General features: G+C 39.1%; 1 protein-coding gene and 1 long non-coding RNA gene across 5 annotated transcripts in view; one reads left to right on the forward strand and one right to left on the reverse strand.

The window, feature by feature from the left end:
• Window positions 1-19,087, reverse strand: part of il1rapl1a (interleukin 1 receptor accessory protein-like 1a) — a 279,430-nt gene that overhangs the window by 170,135 nt on the left and 90,208 nt on the right. The window lies entirely within an intron of this gene.
• Window positions 10,342-12,484, forward strand: LOC137192131 (uncharacterized). Its single transcript, XR_010930521.1, has 3 exons — window positions 10,342-11,234; window positions 11,463-11,568; window positions 11,784-12,484. It is a non-coding gene; the product is annotated as an uncharacterized lncRNA (long non-coding RNA).

The following is a 19,087-nucleotide window of genomic DNA, read 5'->3' on the forward strand; positions in this document are numbered from 1 at the left end:
ACTGGTTTCCTCTCTCAACAGTTGATACTGCCAACATGTTACTCTGTGGCCTTGAAAAATACTGGGGATATCTTGTTCTTGATTATTTGAATGATTTGACTGATTCATCCCCTAGCTGGTTTCATCCCCCGGCTGTTGTGATCACCTCCCTTAGCAACTGGCACACCGCTTTCCTGATCAGAGTGGCATCTTTTGATATCACAGCGCCGTGACCTTCAAGCTGGACTGTCCAATACAGCCGTCTGCGATTGTGAGAGTGACATAGCATGTAAGAGAGAAATCAAATGTGAGTTTCACTTTAAAATGCAGAAGAGAGAGGAGAAGGTGAAGAAGAACAAGGAGACACAGGGGTGGTAGATTTAAAACAACTTGTTTGTCTGAGCTTTTACAAGAATGTACCACCTACTGCTGCATGTTGACAGTCTGGAAACACTCAACATTTAACAGCTATTGTGGTACTGTTGTGAGAACGCCTTGGGATATGGCCTATATTTTTTATATTTAAATGTAATATCTTTAAAATGCTCAATGCCAAAAAATAAATTAATCTTTCCTTCTGCTAGGGGTTCCAGTATATTTGGACATAAAATTACATTTCATAGCACTTTTCCTCTTTAACATCAGCCTCTCACTCCCTGATTGTTCTCATGACTGAGGTTGTTTTGTAACGGGAACTTACTTGAATAATCATTGTATTAGTCCAAGTTTTTTTTTCTCCACTGCCTTGTTATTTTACTTTGTGCTGAGGGTTTGTGAGAAGCTGAAGTAATGTTCATAGCTTGGATTCTTTCCGCATGCTGAGCACTGCTAAATATTTCAGCAGGGAACTAGATTTCCTCCCTCTGCAGCTCACCAACAAACCATCTCAAACCCACAGAAATGATCACAAGAAGTTAAAAAAAAAAAAAAAAACAGTGAAAAGCAGAATATCTTCAAAACAGTGAGGAAGAGAGAGTAGGAAATAACTCAGTGAGTAGCACTCTGAAAGCTCTGCTGTAAAAATGGATTTGTGAGCCTGTGGTGAGAAAGCTGAGACGCTTTGAAGGAGCGTAATGGTACAGTACACGTATCACACATACTGTAGATGCAAGTCTGATGGAAAACTGCACTGATGACAAAAAGTAATGCATGCACACTGACTTTAAACCACAAACTGATTTGGATTAACAACATTTTGATGTTGAAAACTATCAATGAGGAGCTAAACCACAAATAAATGTGCAAAAAAATGTCTCATTTCATCTTCTTGGTTCAAACCTCTTGGTGTTACAGCGGGTAGAGTTTGATGGTATATGGTTATGGTAAAAATCTTTAAACGTTTTGACCTTGACAGAGATCCAGTTGGTGTTAAAATGTAGTCTATCTAAATGGATTTGCGAGTTGGAGTCAGTGTGCAAGCGTTAACTATTTTTCATCAATGCTGAGACACTTGTCAACATCATTAGCCAGTCTCATTAAGGTCTCCCATCTAACCTGAATTATACATCAAGCAGCCAATCCAAAGCCTGCATCCAGAGCTGTCACGGGAGCATTCCTCATGATTCCCACTTGAGGCTTTTCCTTTTAATCAGAGGACTGGAGCGGGATCAGCGTTTTTTTTTTCCATCCAAAGGAATACAGGGAAAGGTAGAAAGAGAGAGACGGAGATAAAGGGGGAAGAAAAGATAAAGAAAGAGGTGGGGGTGTGTGAATCCCACAGGTGCAGCAATGTAAAGTGTCATATGTACATGCTCTATCCTCACCCTCTCTTGTATTATCTGGGGCGTGTGTGTACATATGTGCTGTGGGATTTATGAAAAAATTCAAACCATGGTTATATACCTATTGGTCCATTTTTAGAGCATGCCTTCCTTTCAACAAATCTAAAAGAAAAATAGAAATGAAATATGTAACTCAAGGATGCAAATGTAAGTTTGAAAAATTCTACAAATGAAGGGAATAGTTTCATCAAGTGAGGTTAAATTCAAGACATTCCGTCTTTATGTGAAACTATGTTTTTATATGAAAAGTCAACAGATAATTTTCCTACTCGAGATACTTGAGCTTTGACCTCAAGAGGTTCTTGATGTAGACAAACACTGATGCATCCACTTCCTGAGGTTATTATACCACCATGATACAAAATGGTCACATGTTTGCATTCTTTTTTTTTTCCAAGTAAAATATGAAACAGTGGACACTAGAGTTCACTTTGACCACCTCTTTTTACAAAGGGGTTTTATGGGGTGGACAAATGAATACCAAAGTATGACAGATAAAAAAAAGGTTAGAGTTAGGATTAGTTACTATGGGACAAGTAAAGACTTATTTGGACCTAATATTCAAGTCTCCATTTGGCACTTGGCATTTGTACAAGTTTGTAACATAATAATGTAAAGCATTTGAGGACTTTTGTCATCTTGTGTCTTCTATTTCTCTCTCTTTTAACACAAGGTTACATAACAGTCTTTTAATCACATACTGTAACTCCTTCTTAGAACATCAACTTTGTATGAAAACAACTGAACCCCCCTCCGGTCCCTCCCTATCGCCTCTGGTGTTCATTAACATAGAAATTGATGAGCCACAACTGATGCTCTAAAGCAAAGTTCAGACAGCAAGGTCAGCCAAGAATCAGTAATTAAGCCAATCCTTAAAGTGTGGCGGATCTGCTTATTAGTAGTGCAGGACAGGACTCATCCACATAGAACTGAAAATGGAAATAAAAATCCATCTCATTCCCGGAGACGCCCGCAGGACATCAGAGCTCAGCGTGTAAAACAATTACGGACTATTACGAAGGGCATGAAGGGGTGAAAGTGGACTCTGTCTCCTTGCCTCTAACTGCCTCATGTCCTTTCTTTTGAAGGACACAAAGGCTCTTTCCTATTGTGTGTTTATATATATATATAAATATATATTTATATATCTATATGAATCTTTCTGTCCGACATTCACAGACACAGTTCCATCATTCATAAGAGACAAATGTCCTATCTAATGATATTGTTGTGTTTAGAGAAGATGTGAAAAACCTAAGCGGCTGCAGGCTCAACAAAACAGGAAATCAACCCTTTGTCCCAGCCAGAACAAGGTCTGGCCTCTGATATGTTTCTGAGATATGCCCAATTACCTGTCATTTCAAGCATAATTTGGGGGGAAAAGGTACAAGAGCTACAACCGCTACTAACTTTTCCCATCTGCTGGATCTCTCTTCCCTCTGCTCTCTCACATTAAACAGCAATAACAGAAAGTGTGTGAATGGTTTGAAGGACAAAAGGGGTGCTTTTAAGTGCAGTAGAGATGATTTATTCATTGTTTTAAGCTCCATTGTATCACAGGCCCTACCGCAGGTGGTACAGGCGGGCTAGATCTGCACTTAAATTGTCAGACAGAGGCGTAGGCAGGAGTGCTACACTCGCTCGCTCGTTTGTTCTCTGTGTATCTTCCCCTCTTTCTCTGTCTCTGTCATGACACTGCAGTATGAGCTTTGATGCTGATGTTAGGACATGAGGATGTAGCTGGGGATTTTCATACCATACATTAATTTCGCTTTTAGGCCCAAGGGCTCTAACTTGCCTGGTTCTCCCGTCGAAATACACTGCTGTGATTGCAGATTTAATCCCCTCTGACCCGTTGCATACTGCAGGATGGATAAACATAAAAACTGTGAATTACTGTATTTAGCTGGAATATGGAAATTCTTCACTTCATAAAATACCTCTAACATTCCTATTTTTACTTTTTTGCTTTAGTTAATTATCAAAGTATTAGGTCTTGTGCAAGGGCATAAAATAATTCAGAGTTATAATACGTCCACTTGTGCTTTAAGTGCATTTCATTTTGGCAGTTGGTAGTCTGCACTTTTTGTCCCTCCTTTGTTGACTCAAAAGGGGTTGAGTTCTGTACAAAACTGTCATGTGTATTCCCTCCGGGAAGGAAGTGTTGCTGTAACAGCAAAGAACAGCAGAAATACATTAAGAGCTCAGTGACAAAGCAGCAGGACACACAGAGCTGAATCCACCCACTCTATGCTGTAACAGGTAAAACTCAGTTCATGACATGAGGCCAGTTTGTTGTTATATAAATTCTCAGAGGGATGTTTGACCCCCTTTAACATCTTTTCTAGGAGACTCAGGGTCTGGTTACAATGTCTAATATCGAGTGCTATCATTTTTATTGGCAATATTTATGTAGGATTTAATGTCATTACAGTTTGACTCTACCATTTTGTCCAAACAACCCCCAACCCAAGATATAGATCTCTACTCCACTGCAGCCCACCTATAGTTTGGTTACACAATTTTAATTTTTGTACCAGTGAAATCAATCGATCAACATACCTTTATTCATTAATTTTATTACACGTCGTATGTAAGAAATATCCTGGTCTCAATTTGATATCATAGAATTTAATTTGTCCAAAATTCATTTAAAGCTTCTCTAATAACCCATTTGGAGAGAGAGAAAAAAAGACAATATAGAATACTGTTTGAATCTTGACTGAGCTCATGTGTGTGAAACAAACAGTCCTGCGGAGACAGTACATGCAGTTATCCCTCTGTAAGCAGGAGAGCATTTGAAAACAGCTGCTGGAACATCTGCCGGCGCAGTGTCACTCATGCATCAAGTGTTTCCTGTTCATTCTGGTCTAATGAGAGACAGGCCAAGGCACACTGTCAGCGCACCCAAGGCACCACCTACAATTTCAACAATTACAGTGGTAAGTATAATCAATGACACTTCTCTTTGTTATTGTTCAGCAGCTACATCATTGTGACACATGTCAGGGGTTGCAGTCATTGTCCTGTTTGTCTGGAATGAAAAAGGTTGTGGTTTTGAGACAACAAACATTCAGGTTGTTGTCACCTAGTGTGTGTGTGACCATCCCAGTTGAGCTAGACAAAAGACAGTCAGGCTCCTCTGAGTGACCACTATTATATTCGCCATCATTTGCTTTAAAGTGTACAAAATTGAAGCATTTATATTACATACTTTTGTACTCATCTTCAACACAAAAGCAGCCCTGAATCTAATCAGTTACTGTAGAAACTGGCTTCTTTCTGTCTGTCTTCAGTATAGGAAGGAAAAAACACACAACACAAAACAAAGACACAGACTGAGGCAGCGTCATGGAAAGGGAATGAGAACATGAGCATGGTGGAGAAGAAGAAGAAGAAGAAAGCTCCAAACAGCCACCGGTAACAACACACACAAAGGATAAATGCACACACAAAATCTGATGTGGTAGTGGAAGCAAGTTACTGAAGGTCATAAGACAGACTGAGAGAGAAAGAGAGAGAGAGAGAGAGAGAGAGAGAGAGGACAGGAGGAGAACAATATTAGCCTAAAGTGACAATAGGAGGAGTGTTAGATGCTTGCCGCTTCATCATTTTGCCGTGAATGATTTTGCATGAATTTGTGTGATGACTCACAATACGCCGTGATTGATTTGCTCTGCAGCAAAATGCTTATAATTAGTTACTGAAAGTGAAAAAAAAAAATCCTAAAGAAACACACACAAAAACATGCGAATAACTTTCTTGAAAAAGTTAGTTTGCTGCTTGAGGCACTCTTCCTTTCCAAGTATCTGTATACCTACCTCATTTAAAGCTCTTCCATTCATAGTTATAACAAATCGGTCCATAATAGGTCAGCATATTAGGTACATGCTCTCTATATTAATGCATGTCTGGCTAGTCATGCTGTTATTGTTGTGTTCATTACGGTGGGATGGAAAGCTGGAGTGGGTGTGTCATTAGTAGTAAGCTGATCTGGAGTGAGGGAGCAGGAGTCTCCCCTGGCTCGCTCATGTCTGACAGCTGGAAGATTAGTATGAAGGATGTTCTTCATTTGTTAAGTGCTGATACTAATCCCATTTATCCACGTTATGAAGTGACACTTCGTCTTCATCCAGCCAGGGCCAGCGTCTCCAAGATCAACACAGACGGAAATTAAAACCAGAACCTGATGCCCTCATTCAGCCATCAGTTATTCATGTCTGTGCATCTGCTATCACAAAAAACGTTTATTTTTGTTTTGTGTTCTTTTTTTGGAGCACACAGGTAAATACATGCACATACACACATGGAAGTATGTGACTTTTGAAAGGATAAATACTATATGCTTTCTTTTGCAAATAAAATCTCATTCATAAATAATAAAACCCCCAGTCTGCTTAATAGAAAACACCCCCCACCCCCACCCCACCCCCATCTACAAGCCCACATAGCTTTAGTTATGTACTGTTACCAATTTGAGTCTGTCCCTTTGTAATGTTCAACATCATTGGGAATACTCATCATGCTGTTCAGTGTATGATCCACTCACAAATTACAGTACAGACATTGTCATCGGGTAGAAAAAAAATCCACCCTGGAGAACACTAATGTGGGGGGCGCTGTCACTGCATCTCCTCTGAATCAGACTTTACACAAAGTGCCCCCAAAACAACGTATGTTTATGTTCAAGACACAAATACCTTTAGCTTTCATTTAGAAGCAAAGGAGGAAGTGTTATAGTGTTTTACATTTTGAAGATTATTGCTCCATCAATAAGATTTGAAGATTTATAATAGCTTTGACGTCTGCCGTGTGAGCATTGAGTGGCAGCTGTGATTGACAGTTCACTTACCTGCTGCTCTCCCCACCTCCGGTACTCGCACTGAGTAAGACCATGGTCGCAATATTGCGGTTAGGTTTAATGTTACTTGACTACAATACCTTCCCTGTTAGCACAATTTAGCTTAAGTAGCGTTAGCTCCACTGGCTGCGTTTCCAGAGCGTGACAGGCAACACCAGGCGCTACATATTCAGAAGCTCCAATGCAAAACAGTCCGTGACATCACACCTTGCTATGTCCATCTTTATATACAGTCTATGGGTGGACGCTATGCTGTTCATTCCCTGTTTTCTAACTACAGTCTATGTGGACTTCTTTTATCCATGATCACAGTGTTTCCTTTACCTTAACAGAGTAAGTTTTTACCAAACCATGATCTTTCCCTAACAAACAACAAGTAGTTTTTGTGTCCAAACCTAACCCAACCTTAATCATACTGGTGTCAGTTCAGAAAACAGTTTTTGAAACAGTAATTTCTAACAGCTTCGGATGGCACAGACAAACCGTGTCATCCTGTTGATAGCGGCGTCAGATCAGAAAACACTTATGTGTGTTGTTTTGGAAGACAAGCATCATATTTTGTCATTTCATTTGTAATCTGTTACTTTACATAATGTGTTGTTGTTAATGCTAATAATTAACCGTTGTTCTGTAATTGTTGCTTGTGGCCGCAAATGCTGCTGTTCAGAAAAAGTTGCGTTGTCTCATCTTTGGCACGGTGGAAAGGAAAATACCATATAATCTGCTGAAACAATTAATCCACAAAAGCATGTACTCGCAGTCTCTCCAACGTGACGATTAAGTTGCTTCTCTCTGTACTTTTGTTAATTCAATACTTTTGGCTTTTTATCTGTATCTCAAACAATATATGGCTTGAAATTAGAAGACATCGATTTGGGCCCTCCCTGGTAACTGGACACATTTTATAGACTGGACAGTTATCATGAGATACATCTATAATAAAAACAAGCAAAAGCAAACACATAGAAATGCAGAAACTAAACGATGCTGTCATGGCTGTCAAGAAAAAACAGCAGAGCATCCATTGTTTCAAACTGTGTATGTTATAGTTCCGGAGGGACCATAATATTGAAGCAACAGAGGGTGCTGAGATGGTGGAGGTGGGTTCATAAATAGTCTTGTACTCTGATACTCTTGTACTCTGACATACTGAGCTGGCTGAGGAGGTTTGCATGGCTGCTGAACTTGGAAACTCCTTAGTGAATGAAAGTTCAGAAAGTGGTAAGGCACTCCTCCACTTGGCAGCCCACACAGCCAAGCCTTCACTTACATTTTATGTAACAATAGATGGAGAAGAATAGAGGCAGAGAGATAGAGAGGTGGCAAAAGACAGAGGTAGGAAGAGAAAAAGATGGAGTCACAGAAAAGAGAGGCAAACGTGTATATATAGAAAGAATGAATAAGACACACACTCACATTCCCAAACCCTAAATAGCATGAATAAATCTTATTGTTGAGGGCATTTGTGAGAAAAAAGCCACTTATACTGTAAGCATACGGCTGGCATTATTCTATATTTTCCTTAATGCTGTCAAATCCCATGAAAGGCCAACAATGTGTTAGTCTGTCTCTCACATCTTCCTATTGAAGATTTACTTTTGTAAAAACAGGTCACAAATATAGTTTATATAGGGCTCAGTAATTCCCTGAAACAGCTGGGCAGCTGGTGTTTAGCAAACATCACTTAAACAGGAATTGTGCATTTGTTGAAGACTTCAGCCACAAATAAGTACATGTCAGTGAGAATTAACAGCAGAAGAATGGCATGGGAAACTCAAAATAGAGTCTACATGTTCATCATGAGAAAGAGACACATCATCCATCCAGTGCAACATATGGCTCAATGATGTGTTTTTATTAGTTTCTGGACAACAATGGAGCTCTATGCCACAGATGAATAAGCTCTATCAGCCTTTAGCTACACAGACAGTACTGGTTAGTAGGATTGATCCATTGTTAGTTTTAGCCCTTTCATAAGATTTATGAACAATAAGAAAAAAAATAGTATGTTACCAGCGGCCCCTTTAAAAGAAGAAGAGAACTGCCAATTTAAGATGACATACATGTAAGAAATAAGACACAAGAGGCACATAATGAACATCATCTCCCCAAACACAAGCATTCAGGACATGTCCTCAAGAGATGAGCTGAGGATTTATGAAGACACGGGTCTGGTCATTTCCAGAGAGAAACCACAGTTATTGGAAAACTCGGTGTGTGTGACACACACACACACACACACACACACACACACACACACACACACACACACATAGCCTAAGCGGTGAAAGGAGTGTTGGGATTGGGCTATATGCCAGGAAGCTCTCTGCCTGGAGAGATAAACTTTTCTGGTCCTGGTCTTTCCACTTACTCATCAAACAGCTCTAATGATCCCACTGTGAGTGAAGTGAGGTTGTATGTGTGTGGTAGGAGGTTAGGGGGATACACTGAAGATTGCTCGAAGTGGTAGCGGTGTGTGTGGTGAAGCCAGGTCCACACCAGTGTTGGGCAAGTTACTTGAAGATTGTAATTAATTACTGATTACATATAACTCATTGTAAAATTTATTACATAATTACATTACTTTATTTATTACTCAGCAGCAAAAGTAACTCGTTACATTACTCATTACTTTAATTTCGTTACTCAGCCGTCAGCTCCGTCAAAAATTGCCTTTAAACAACTCAAAATCCTCCACACCCATATGCTGGAATTACCATGAGTCACATTTCTCCTCCTCTGGAGCGTCAGAGTCCACGGTGATATCACCCCTCTGTTAATCACAGTAAAACAGCGAGCACGCCAGTCCCCAAGTGTAAAAGTAATGGAGAGTTACTGGGATTAGTAATTATAATATAATTACTGAATTTAAAACTGTAATCCCTTACACTACTTGTTACTCAAAAAAGCAATAATATTACTGTAAGTGCGTTACTACCCAACACTAGTCAACACAGGTGAAAAAACTTGGATTCAACGATTCTGAATTGATTCATAAATGTTCTTTTTTTGTAATTATGGAACAAAATAGCCACGTACAGAACGCACTTGCTGTAATTCATCTTTAAAGAAGGCAAATGTTTGGATGTATTTTGGATTTAATACAGTAAGTTAATAATAAGCTTGGTAAGATGAAGGTGAAGTATTTTGTGAATACTTTGTACCTCATTACCAGAGACTAACGTTAGCATAGCACTGAACTCCAGCATTAATAAATGAGAAAAATTAACTTAGCTGCAGAACAGACAGATCATACTGTCTGTATATCTTCCAGCCATCTGTGGCTGCATATTTTCTTCTTCTTACTTGCCGTTCATAGTAGAATCATGAATCATAGAATAATGCTGCCTTTCTCTCTTTTTGTCTACATTAGGCTTATTCAAGATGAGCTAGGTGCAAAATTGGTCACCGGCAATCACCGTCAAAGCATTCCTATTACAGTAGATTTCTGTCCGACGTGATCCCGACTTACTCTGATGTCATGTAAATGTAGCAGCGATAACCTGATAAGATGAAGGTGGCTGCAGTTGCTCTCCACTGACTGCAAGACCTCAGGGAATGGTGGGAAACACCTGGCTGTCACATGATCTAAGAGTGAATTGGCTCAGCTGTTTGATCAACAACATGATGTTTTATAGAAACAGTTTGTCTTCTGTTTAGTTGGAGAGATTTTTATTTTATCATTTATGATACACAAAGTATCATAAATGCAAAAGATAAGCTAAAAACCGCCAAGTGAGGAAGGTTTGTGATTCACAAGTCAAACAACCCAAACTCATTAGAAATTGACAAAATACCATAAATAATTGCAAAGACAGCCATGAACTAAAAACAAAAAGTCCCTTAAAATGCCAAAGGTTTACCATTCAAGAGTCAAAAAGCCTCAGGGAATACTCTTCTTTTAAAGCGTTCAGGTTAAAACAGAGCTGTCTGAACTTCCTCCCAGAGGGCATTTCCTCAAAGAGGGGAGCTGCTGGGTGAGAATCATCTCTCTCAATGTTCAGAGCCTTTTGGTGGAACTTTATAAATTGTAGTAGTCAGACTACTGAAACCACACAGTGATAGAGAAAGTTAGCACACTTTCTACAACAGATGTGTAAAACTGAACTATAGCTTTCAATGAAACACCAAATTTGCAATATGCTTCCTCAAAAAAATATATTCTCTAACTAGCCAGGAAATATAAACTCCTTCACACTATCAACTGGTTTTCCAACAATTTTAAGATGCAGTTTCTCATCCTCACATCTCCTGAAATCTATGATCATCTCTTTAGTTATCGGCATGGCAACAGAAAACTAACATTGATCTCCTGTGCTAAAGTCCAGTGTTTTGTTGACCCATCCATTCACGCTGACCTCCTCCCACAATAACATCACCTGATTTCCTCCTTTGCTCCAAAGTAAACTACAGCTTTGTGACTTGTGGGGCACTTACTGAAACAACTGACCTGTTGTTTTTCTTGAGAGGACAGTCATCAGACACATCATGTACGACAAACAAAGCGTAACTATTTTAACAGTGTCGTACAGAGAATTCTGTATGTGCTGGCAGGTTGACTGCGCATCCAGGAGTCAATTTAATAGCAGCACCACTGACTATCTTCAAGAGGGGTGAGCTGTCAGTCCTTTACCGTTCAACCTTCTGATGCACCATAGGTTTGCAAAGTGGTATTGAAGAGCGGCGTCATGGTTTCCAGTGCATGGAACAGAAACATTGTCTCCACGGAGCCCTAAAAATAGGTCATGCTCTGCTCTCTGATCTACTCCGCACTGTTACATAAAATACACTCCACTCTGCTTTGTAATAAATCCCTTTTTCTTTCCCTTACTCTAACACAGACATATAGTACACAAACTGAATCTGCACACTTACGGCGTACTGCTGTACTCCTTATCAAGACCCAATAGATGTGAGGATTTCAAGCCAGGACTTAAGAGACAAAAGGTACTATTATGCTTTTACATTACCGGTTGGCTTAAGATGAGGTCATTATTTAGACTTAAAAATAAAGCAGTTATGTCTCATCCAAAGTACAGAAGGTTATTGAAATGCATTATCCATTTGTGCAAGGTTATGCAATACAGTTTTCATTTGAGGTAATAGGATGATGTTAAACATGGCTAGTCAGGGTGATGATGAATTGTGCTGATTGCTTTCAGGGTCATGATGTGAAGCAGTTCTATGTTTTTTTTTTTTGCAGACCACAACAAAGGTAGTGCACCACTGCTCTTTGTAATTCTCTGCCTCTTTTTCCATCATTTGCTTTCTGTGCCGCAATCTTTTCTTGTCTATCAGTCCTATTTGCCTTCGCTCACATAGGGCTTATACACTAATCACAAACATAATTGGTGATAATGCCATTGTTTGTTTTCAGATGAAAGCAGACGAGATGAGAGACCAGCTTAATGCGAAAAGATCATCTGAACCCTTTAACCTTTTCTATTGATTCCTGAGCAACATGACGCCCATTGACTATCAACACTCTGATAAACAAACACAGTTTGACACCCTGGAACTGAAGTACAGAGGAATCTTCTTACATAGAGTTTACGTATAAATTACTGCTGTTATTGTGTAATCTCATCTGCATGGGGTTGACGTGTAACAACCTTTGCAAATTTGCTAGTTATTTAGATGTCATCCATCTGCAGTAGCCAGTCAGGAAACGTTATTGAAAATGTTTGCATTTCTTCAAATAAATGCCTTTCTTTAATTAAAACATCCATGATATTTAAATTCTGCCCTCTTTCACCATTGATTGATACTCTCCAGATCATGGTTTAAGTTGAAATGAGTACTTCATTAAGGTTAGAGGACCTTTGTCGTCATGGTTACAATAATAAACACATGGTGCATCCTGTATTTTCTTGATAATTATGTGCTAGACAGTGGTGGAAAGTAACTACGTACATTTACTTAAGTACTGTTCTTACCTACAATTTTGAGGTTCTTGTACTCTACTTGAATATTTTCATTTGATGCTACTTTATACTTTCACTCTACTACATTTCAGAGGGAAATATTGTGCTTTCTACTCAACTACATTTATTTGACAGCTTTTGTTACTGTTCAAATGAAGATTTGACACAATGGAACAAGCTTTTAAAATCTAACCAATTGTTAAAAATGAAACCAGTGGTTTGTTGTATTGTATATATTGGGATAAGGTACAGTTTTAAACATAAATGTTAACATTTGATGCAAAAGCAGTGTGTAGTCGGGGTCACATTTCACATGTCTATGAGTTGTTAACAGCTCCACCAAATATTGATTTTTCCCTCTGAACTTCTCACATGGTTTCATTTCAATAAATGTTCAAATGATCCAATATTTCACCAAAAATCAAAGATTAGAGAAAAAGTCCAAAAACTGAGAACAGATTTGTGTATCAGAACTTTGTTTTGTCTTCTTTCCTCTCCCATTAATCATCTCACGACCCCTCAGATTTATCTGGTGACCCTTTGGAGGGGCCCAACCCCTAGGTTGGGAACCACTGGACTAAAGCTAACTGTATACAAAGTAGTTGAAACTAGCTCCACCTCCAGCAGCTACAACAATAACATGCTGCTCTAACACTGATGCTTCAGTATTAATAATCTAATGATGTCATATATAATAATAAATCAGTCAGAGGGACCAAACTTTAACTACATACAGAGTATTTTTACATTACTTAAGTAAAAGTACCAATACAGTAAAGTATCTGAATACTTAGATCTCCCTAATTTGTGCATTCAACTCGTACAGATCTGAGTGTGAGGTATACTTCTTTTGGCCCTTAATTTGGGGATAATAAAGTGAGTATTCAAACCTACACACTTTCATATATGCACTGCACAAAAACAAACAAACAAAAAAAAAAACATAGACATGCTCCTAACCAAGGCTGAGAGATAGATTTTCAAAAGCGGACTAATATAAAAGCTTGTTTCTATAGATATGTGCAGTATTGCCACATGTTACATGTTGTCCTGATGACCCAGAAGCAGGAAGCCAGTTAAATGATACCCCTCCTGAACCCCCAAAACTCCTTCATACCCAGGCAACCGCTTCCTCACCACTGCTCTTCCTCATTTCTCACCACAGGTTCGATTAGCTGCGTACGCTTTGTTCTGACCCCCTGGGGCTAGTCGTACTGCAGGGTACCTGTGTGTATGCGAGTGTGCGTATGTGTGTGTGAAAAAGAGTGAGTGAGTGCGGTGCAAGTGTAAAGAGTCTTTGAAAAGTGAGAGAGAAGAGAAGGGGAGCCAGAAACAGACAAACACAAGAATACCAAGAGACATAATACACCTGTGCTGTTGAAGTCATTTTACCCAGAACGGTGAGGCCGATGAAAAGTTTTCGAGAGAATACGATCACTGCATAGAAACAACGGTGTAAGGATCAAAGGATGTGAGGAACGGGGTATACATTTATAGCAACCTCTCACCCTTTAGAAGTCATCTGTATGTGTGATGGGTGCCTTTCTCACAGGTTAAAGAAAAAACCCAAAAGACCAAAAAGACCAACGAATAACCGTTGTGTTTTTGTAGCACTGTTCTTAAGATCGTTCGAATCTGTACTGAATGTTCAGAGTGAAACAGCTGCCATGTAATCGCATATCTTGTACCAGTGTGTGTGCAGCTGATGTAATAACTTGTAAGAGTAAGTGTTGTTTACTGGTGATATTGTTCACGCACTATCTGCATGCGTGTCATAGGAAGATATACTTACAATTAGTTCCTATCCTGAGATGCCTTCAACAAACGACAAGTGAATGCAGTCGCATGTGTTTGTACAGAAATGTGTCATTTTTGTAATCTAATATAAAGAGCGTGTGTGTGTACATGTGGAAGCACATGTATGTAATGTATCTACAACTGATACAGACATTAGAGTAAATCATGCTGTGTTTAACCGCCTGCAAAGACATTGGTTTTTTGCTCTATAGAGTCATTGAGGATTTCCATTAATGCTAAAGGTAAACTGATTTACATGAGCCATTAGTTAGGAATGTATTAATTGATCTATTGTTAATCAATCAGGGATTTGTGGAATTTAATGCTTTAAAATGCCTCAAGTGCTTTTCCATACAGTAAAAAAACTGCTCTCCAGTCAACACTTATATATTACACAATATACAGTCATGTTATCACACACTGTAATCTATTTATAGATTGTTTCATGTAATGTATAAATCCCTTTTTGTCCATTGAAATATCTATTAATGAAGGTCATCATCATTTGATATGTTTGATGTATTGTTCAGTTGATTTGGAAAAGCTTTTTACTAATCCCTGTGTTTTGCCCAGCTAAATATAAATGAATGAATTGCTTTAGAACAACCTGCAAGACCCCAAAGTCGTCTATAATCTCTGTTCACAGTGAAGTGTGTGAGTCAGTCACCAGTACACAACTCATATATTATACAAATATACTGTTATTAAATATATATATTTCTATATTTATCTTTTTCTCGTAATATTAGTGCAATACTTGTACACTGTGTGTGTGTGTGTGCTTGTCGCTGTATTCATTTCAAATCATTTCTCAGCTTTTATTCTCATCTACTCTTCTCTTAAGAAGAGAGAAGAGCCCTTCTCTGACTGTGTTTGACAGAAAGATAATGAGCCACTGGTAGTAGAAACTATGCTTTGTAATACACACACACACACACACACACACACACGCACACAGCAATTTCATCTCTGTGTCCGTCACAATGTCGTGCGCCCTGTATGATTACCAGGGACATGTGATTAATAACCTGTGTTCATGGAAACCTCCTGATGCTAGTCAATATGTCCAATATTAGAATGAATGGGTGTCAGACCACACATTAGGACCACTCCTCAGGCCACATCTCATTAATAAGAACCCCAGCACATAACACATTGACCACCACCGCACACAGACCAAGGCAAAAACATGGACAGGCCTGTAAACACACAGAGACATTTGCAGACAGCAAGGCAGAATACCACACACAGACACACACAGAATCATTACTTAAGATAATGTTGTATGCCCTTATAGACGTTGACTCCCAAGAAAAGTTTGCTTAACGACACTAACAACACATTTTACTGCAATATTCTCTCAGCACAAGATATTTCAATTTATTGCTAATTCATCATAAGTAAAAATACCTTGCCCTCTGTCGTCCCTGCCCGGTGTGTATTCTGTAAGATAACGATAGCTCTAAATATTTTATTATATTTTGTTAGTTATATTAAACTGAAGTTTATAAATGCTGCCACAGTACCATCAATGATAGCTAATGTTAGCTAAGTTAGTAGCTTACCTTTTATTGCCTAACCAGACCTTAACCAGATTGTCGCATCATGAAACGTATTTATTTTTCGACAGTGATTTGGATGGTTTTAGATGGACAAATGATACTGTGATGATAGGAGCATCAGATCAGACGTTCTGGAGTGCACAGACCAACAACGTGTTTTGCCGTTAAATTTGACAAGCAACAAGGGTCCCAAGCCAGAGTCGAATCAGGGAGGTTGTGGTTATGTGGCATGCACTGTAACCATTTAGCTACCACGACGCTCCGCGGAGGTTTTATTTACTATATCAAAGTTGCAGTAAAATATTACCATACTGTAATATTTTACCTGCTATGAATTATTTCCCAAAATGCCTTGCATATCTACATTAACATACTGTATAAAGCTCCTGCGGTAAGCACTGTTGAGAATACAGTATTGCTTTATAAAACAAAATTCACTGGCAGTGATTACTATGTGCAGTATGTAGGCTACTTTATGACAATATAGTGCAACACTCAGCTTTTACTCTCTGTCATGGGTAATTCATTTTTATCAGCAGATGAGGCAAAGGTCATTTAAAACAAGGGGAACTTGGTATTTTTGTGTTAAAAAATGACAGTCCATTTTGTCAGCCCCTGGCACAACACAATCAGCTCTCTCAATCATCCCTAAAGCAGAGAGATCCACACCATGCTGTGTCCTCTTTTGTTGGAACATGGCCTTTATATAACTTAATGCACAGCCTACATTTGGATCGGCTGATTCATTCAACTAATTTACATTTTCCCGATGACCTTCCCTGCTCTCTCCAATCCCACGCATTCCTAAATACAGAGTGCTGTGTCCACACATACGTAGGACAATAGCAGAGGAGAGAAGGGGCGGCCCTGAAGTCTCTCTCAAAGGCATGCATGCAGATGTGTACGGGAAAATGTGATTGTGCATACTTAACATTGATGCTATACGTGAAGACGGCCATTTTCTGCTCATTTGTCAAAGCAGCACTAATCACTTTCATGGGCCTTACAACATCTCATTTCACAGCATACTTCAGAGGATGTACACACATCTGTGTCATGTGCATCATTTCTATGCACCACCAGATGTGTTTCATGCTCCATATGTATGTTATCTCTGCTGGGCCAGCCTGGCAGAGCCTTGTCATACGCTGCGTGCGGATAGATGGAGTAATCCCTGATTGTGTAGGTGCGGATAAGTTCCAAAAAGTGTTTTTGTCTTCAGCTTCATGTGACGTGTGAAATCCTTTTCTGGTGACATGCTTTTTTTTTTTTTCTCCTTGTGGTTTTCCATGTTCTGTCTTAACCTTTCCTCCCTCCCTCTTACCTTGGATTTTCTCTCTCATGCCTGTATGATCTTGTGACATACAAACTCGTTTCTCTATTCTTGCCTCTGTGCCCTTGCTCTCTGAAAATCCCACCTTCCTTCTCTGCGCTCTCTCACTTCGCACTCCACTTCTCTTTTTTGTTTTTTCCTCCAAAGCTACTCAGCTGAATCCTTTCCATTAGAGACTGTGAGAGGGAGATTAGTGTTGTATCAGTTTGTGTGTGTGGGTATGTGTATGTGTGTGTCTTTTGGGGGTGGAGGGCCGGGAGAAAGGATTTCCAAGGCTTTCTTAGTAACAGTAAGAGGACAACCAGGAATACCATCATAGTCTAGAGGGGTTTGAGGGGGATGTGGAGAAGCCCGAGATGCTTTATTTGTATCTAAAGTGGCTGCACTCATTTCATATCAGCTCTGTAACACTGTGTAATGTTTCTCATATATATGATCATGTTCTGTAGTCATCAGGCTCGATTGTTCTGCTTCTGCTCAGTCGAGAAAACCAATATACTGTATGTGTGCATAGGAAAGTAGACACAAATGCACATGCATGCAAGTACACAAGTCACAAACACAAGCAAGTTAATTCACAGGAACCGAAGCCTTTCTGCATACACACACACATGCATGCTTCTGCATCTGCAGGGGCCATCAGCCATGAGACAAGCGTGTTGCTTAGAGACCAAGAGGTCACCCACACAACAGAGATCACACAAACCAGGTGTGACATCTGTTCCAGTGTGGTGGCCACAGCCAACGCTGGAGCCCTGCCTGTTTGGAACATGCAAATGTAGAACACCCTATGATTGTTCAGAAAAAGACACCTAACAGTGAATACATTTGGAGACACCATAAAGCCTTCCTTTTCATGCATTACTGGTTGTATTTCCATATCACACTGACATCACTCTACTGTACTTGTGAATGGTTATTTGATTTATTGTGTTTTATCACATTCTCAGTTGAGGATTATAATAATAATAATCAGGCAACCAATAATGTGATGTATGATTCTCTGAAAAAATAATTTCCTTTAAAAGGTTGTGCAAGTAATTTCTCACATTTTTGCAAAATAAAATCAATCAGTGTGTTTCTATCAACTACTGTTTACCACATACAATTTATTACATACAGAACATAATATAATTACAAAAGAATGTGACAAAATTACACTATTGATAGTTATATATATATATACATATACATATATATATATATATATATATATATATATATATATATATATATATATATATATATTATAAAGCAATTATGACATATCACTCCATTTTATTGCTGCCTCCCACCTGATTGTCATGTAGTCTGTGGTGATTTTATCAGCTGCTACTGTATGTCGGTAGAGACGGGGTGAAATGCAAGGGTCCCTGTCTGGACTTGAAGGTTTTTTTGTTTTGGCATGTTTGTCTTTATTGACAGGAACAAGGGGAGAGAAGGAGGGCGGGTTTGACATGCAACAAAGGTCCTTGGCTATTAGGCTACTTTAAACCAAGGCTGTCACAATGTGGTGGGTTGCAGACCTGTAAGAGTGAGTGGCAGCATGACATAAATGATTTTTCTGGAGAAGCAGAAGCAGGTACTGCAACATTAAGGTGTATCTGAAAAATTTGTTTCCATCAACCTTTACTGCATCTTCTCTTTTTCAATGAGGGAACTTTTTCACCACAGTCAAGCATAAAAACCTGCTTCCTTTCAATGCATATTGTTTTATACAAAAATTGTAAATGTGCACAAAAAAACATGGGTGGGAATACAGAGAAGTAAAAACTGCAGACTTAAGGACTCCCTACTCAGTGGGAGTCCCAGCTACGGGACTCCCACTGCGCCGGACTATTGTCGCAATA

This window comes from Thunnus thynnus, chromosome 11 (genome assembly GCF_963924715.1).
Source record: "Thunnus thynnus chromosome 11, fThuThy2.1, whole genome shotgun sequence".
In the NCBI taxonomy this organism is placed as follows: Eukaryota; Metazoa; Chordata; class Actinopteri; order Scombriformes; family Scombridae; genus Thunnus; species Thunnus thynnus.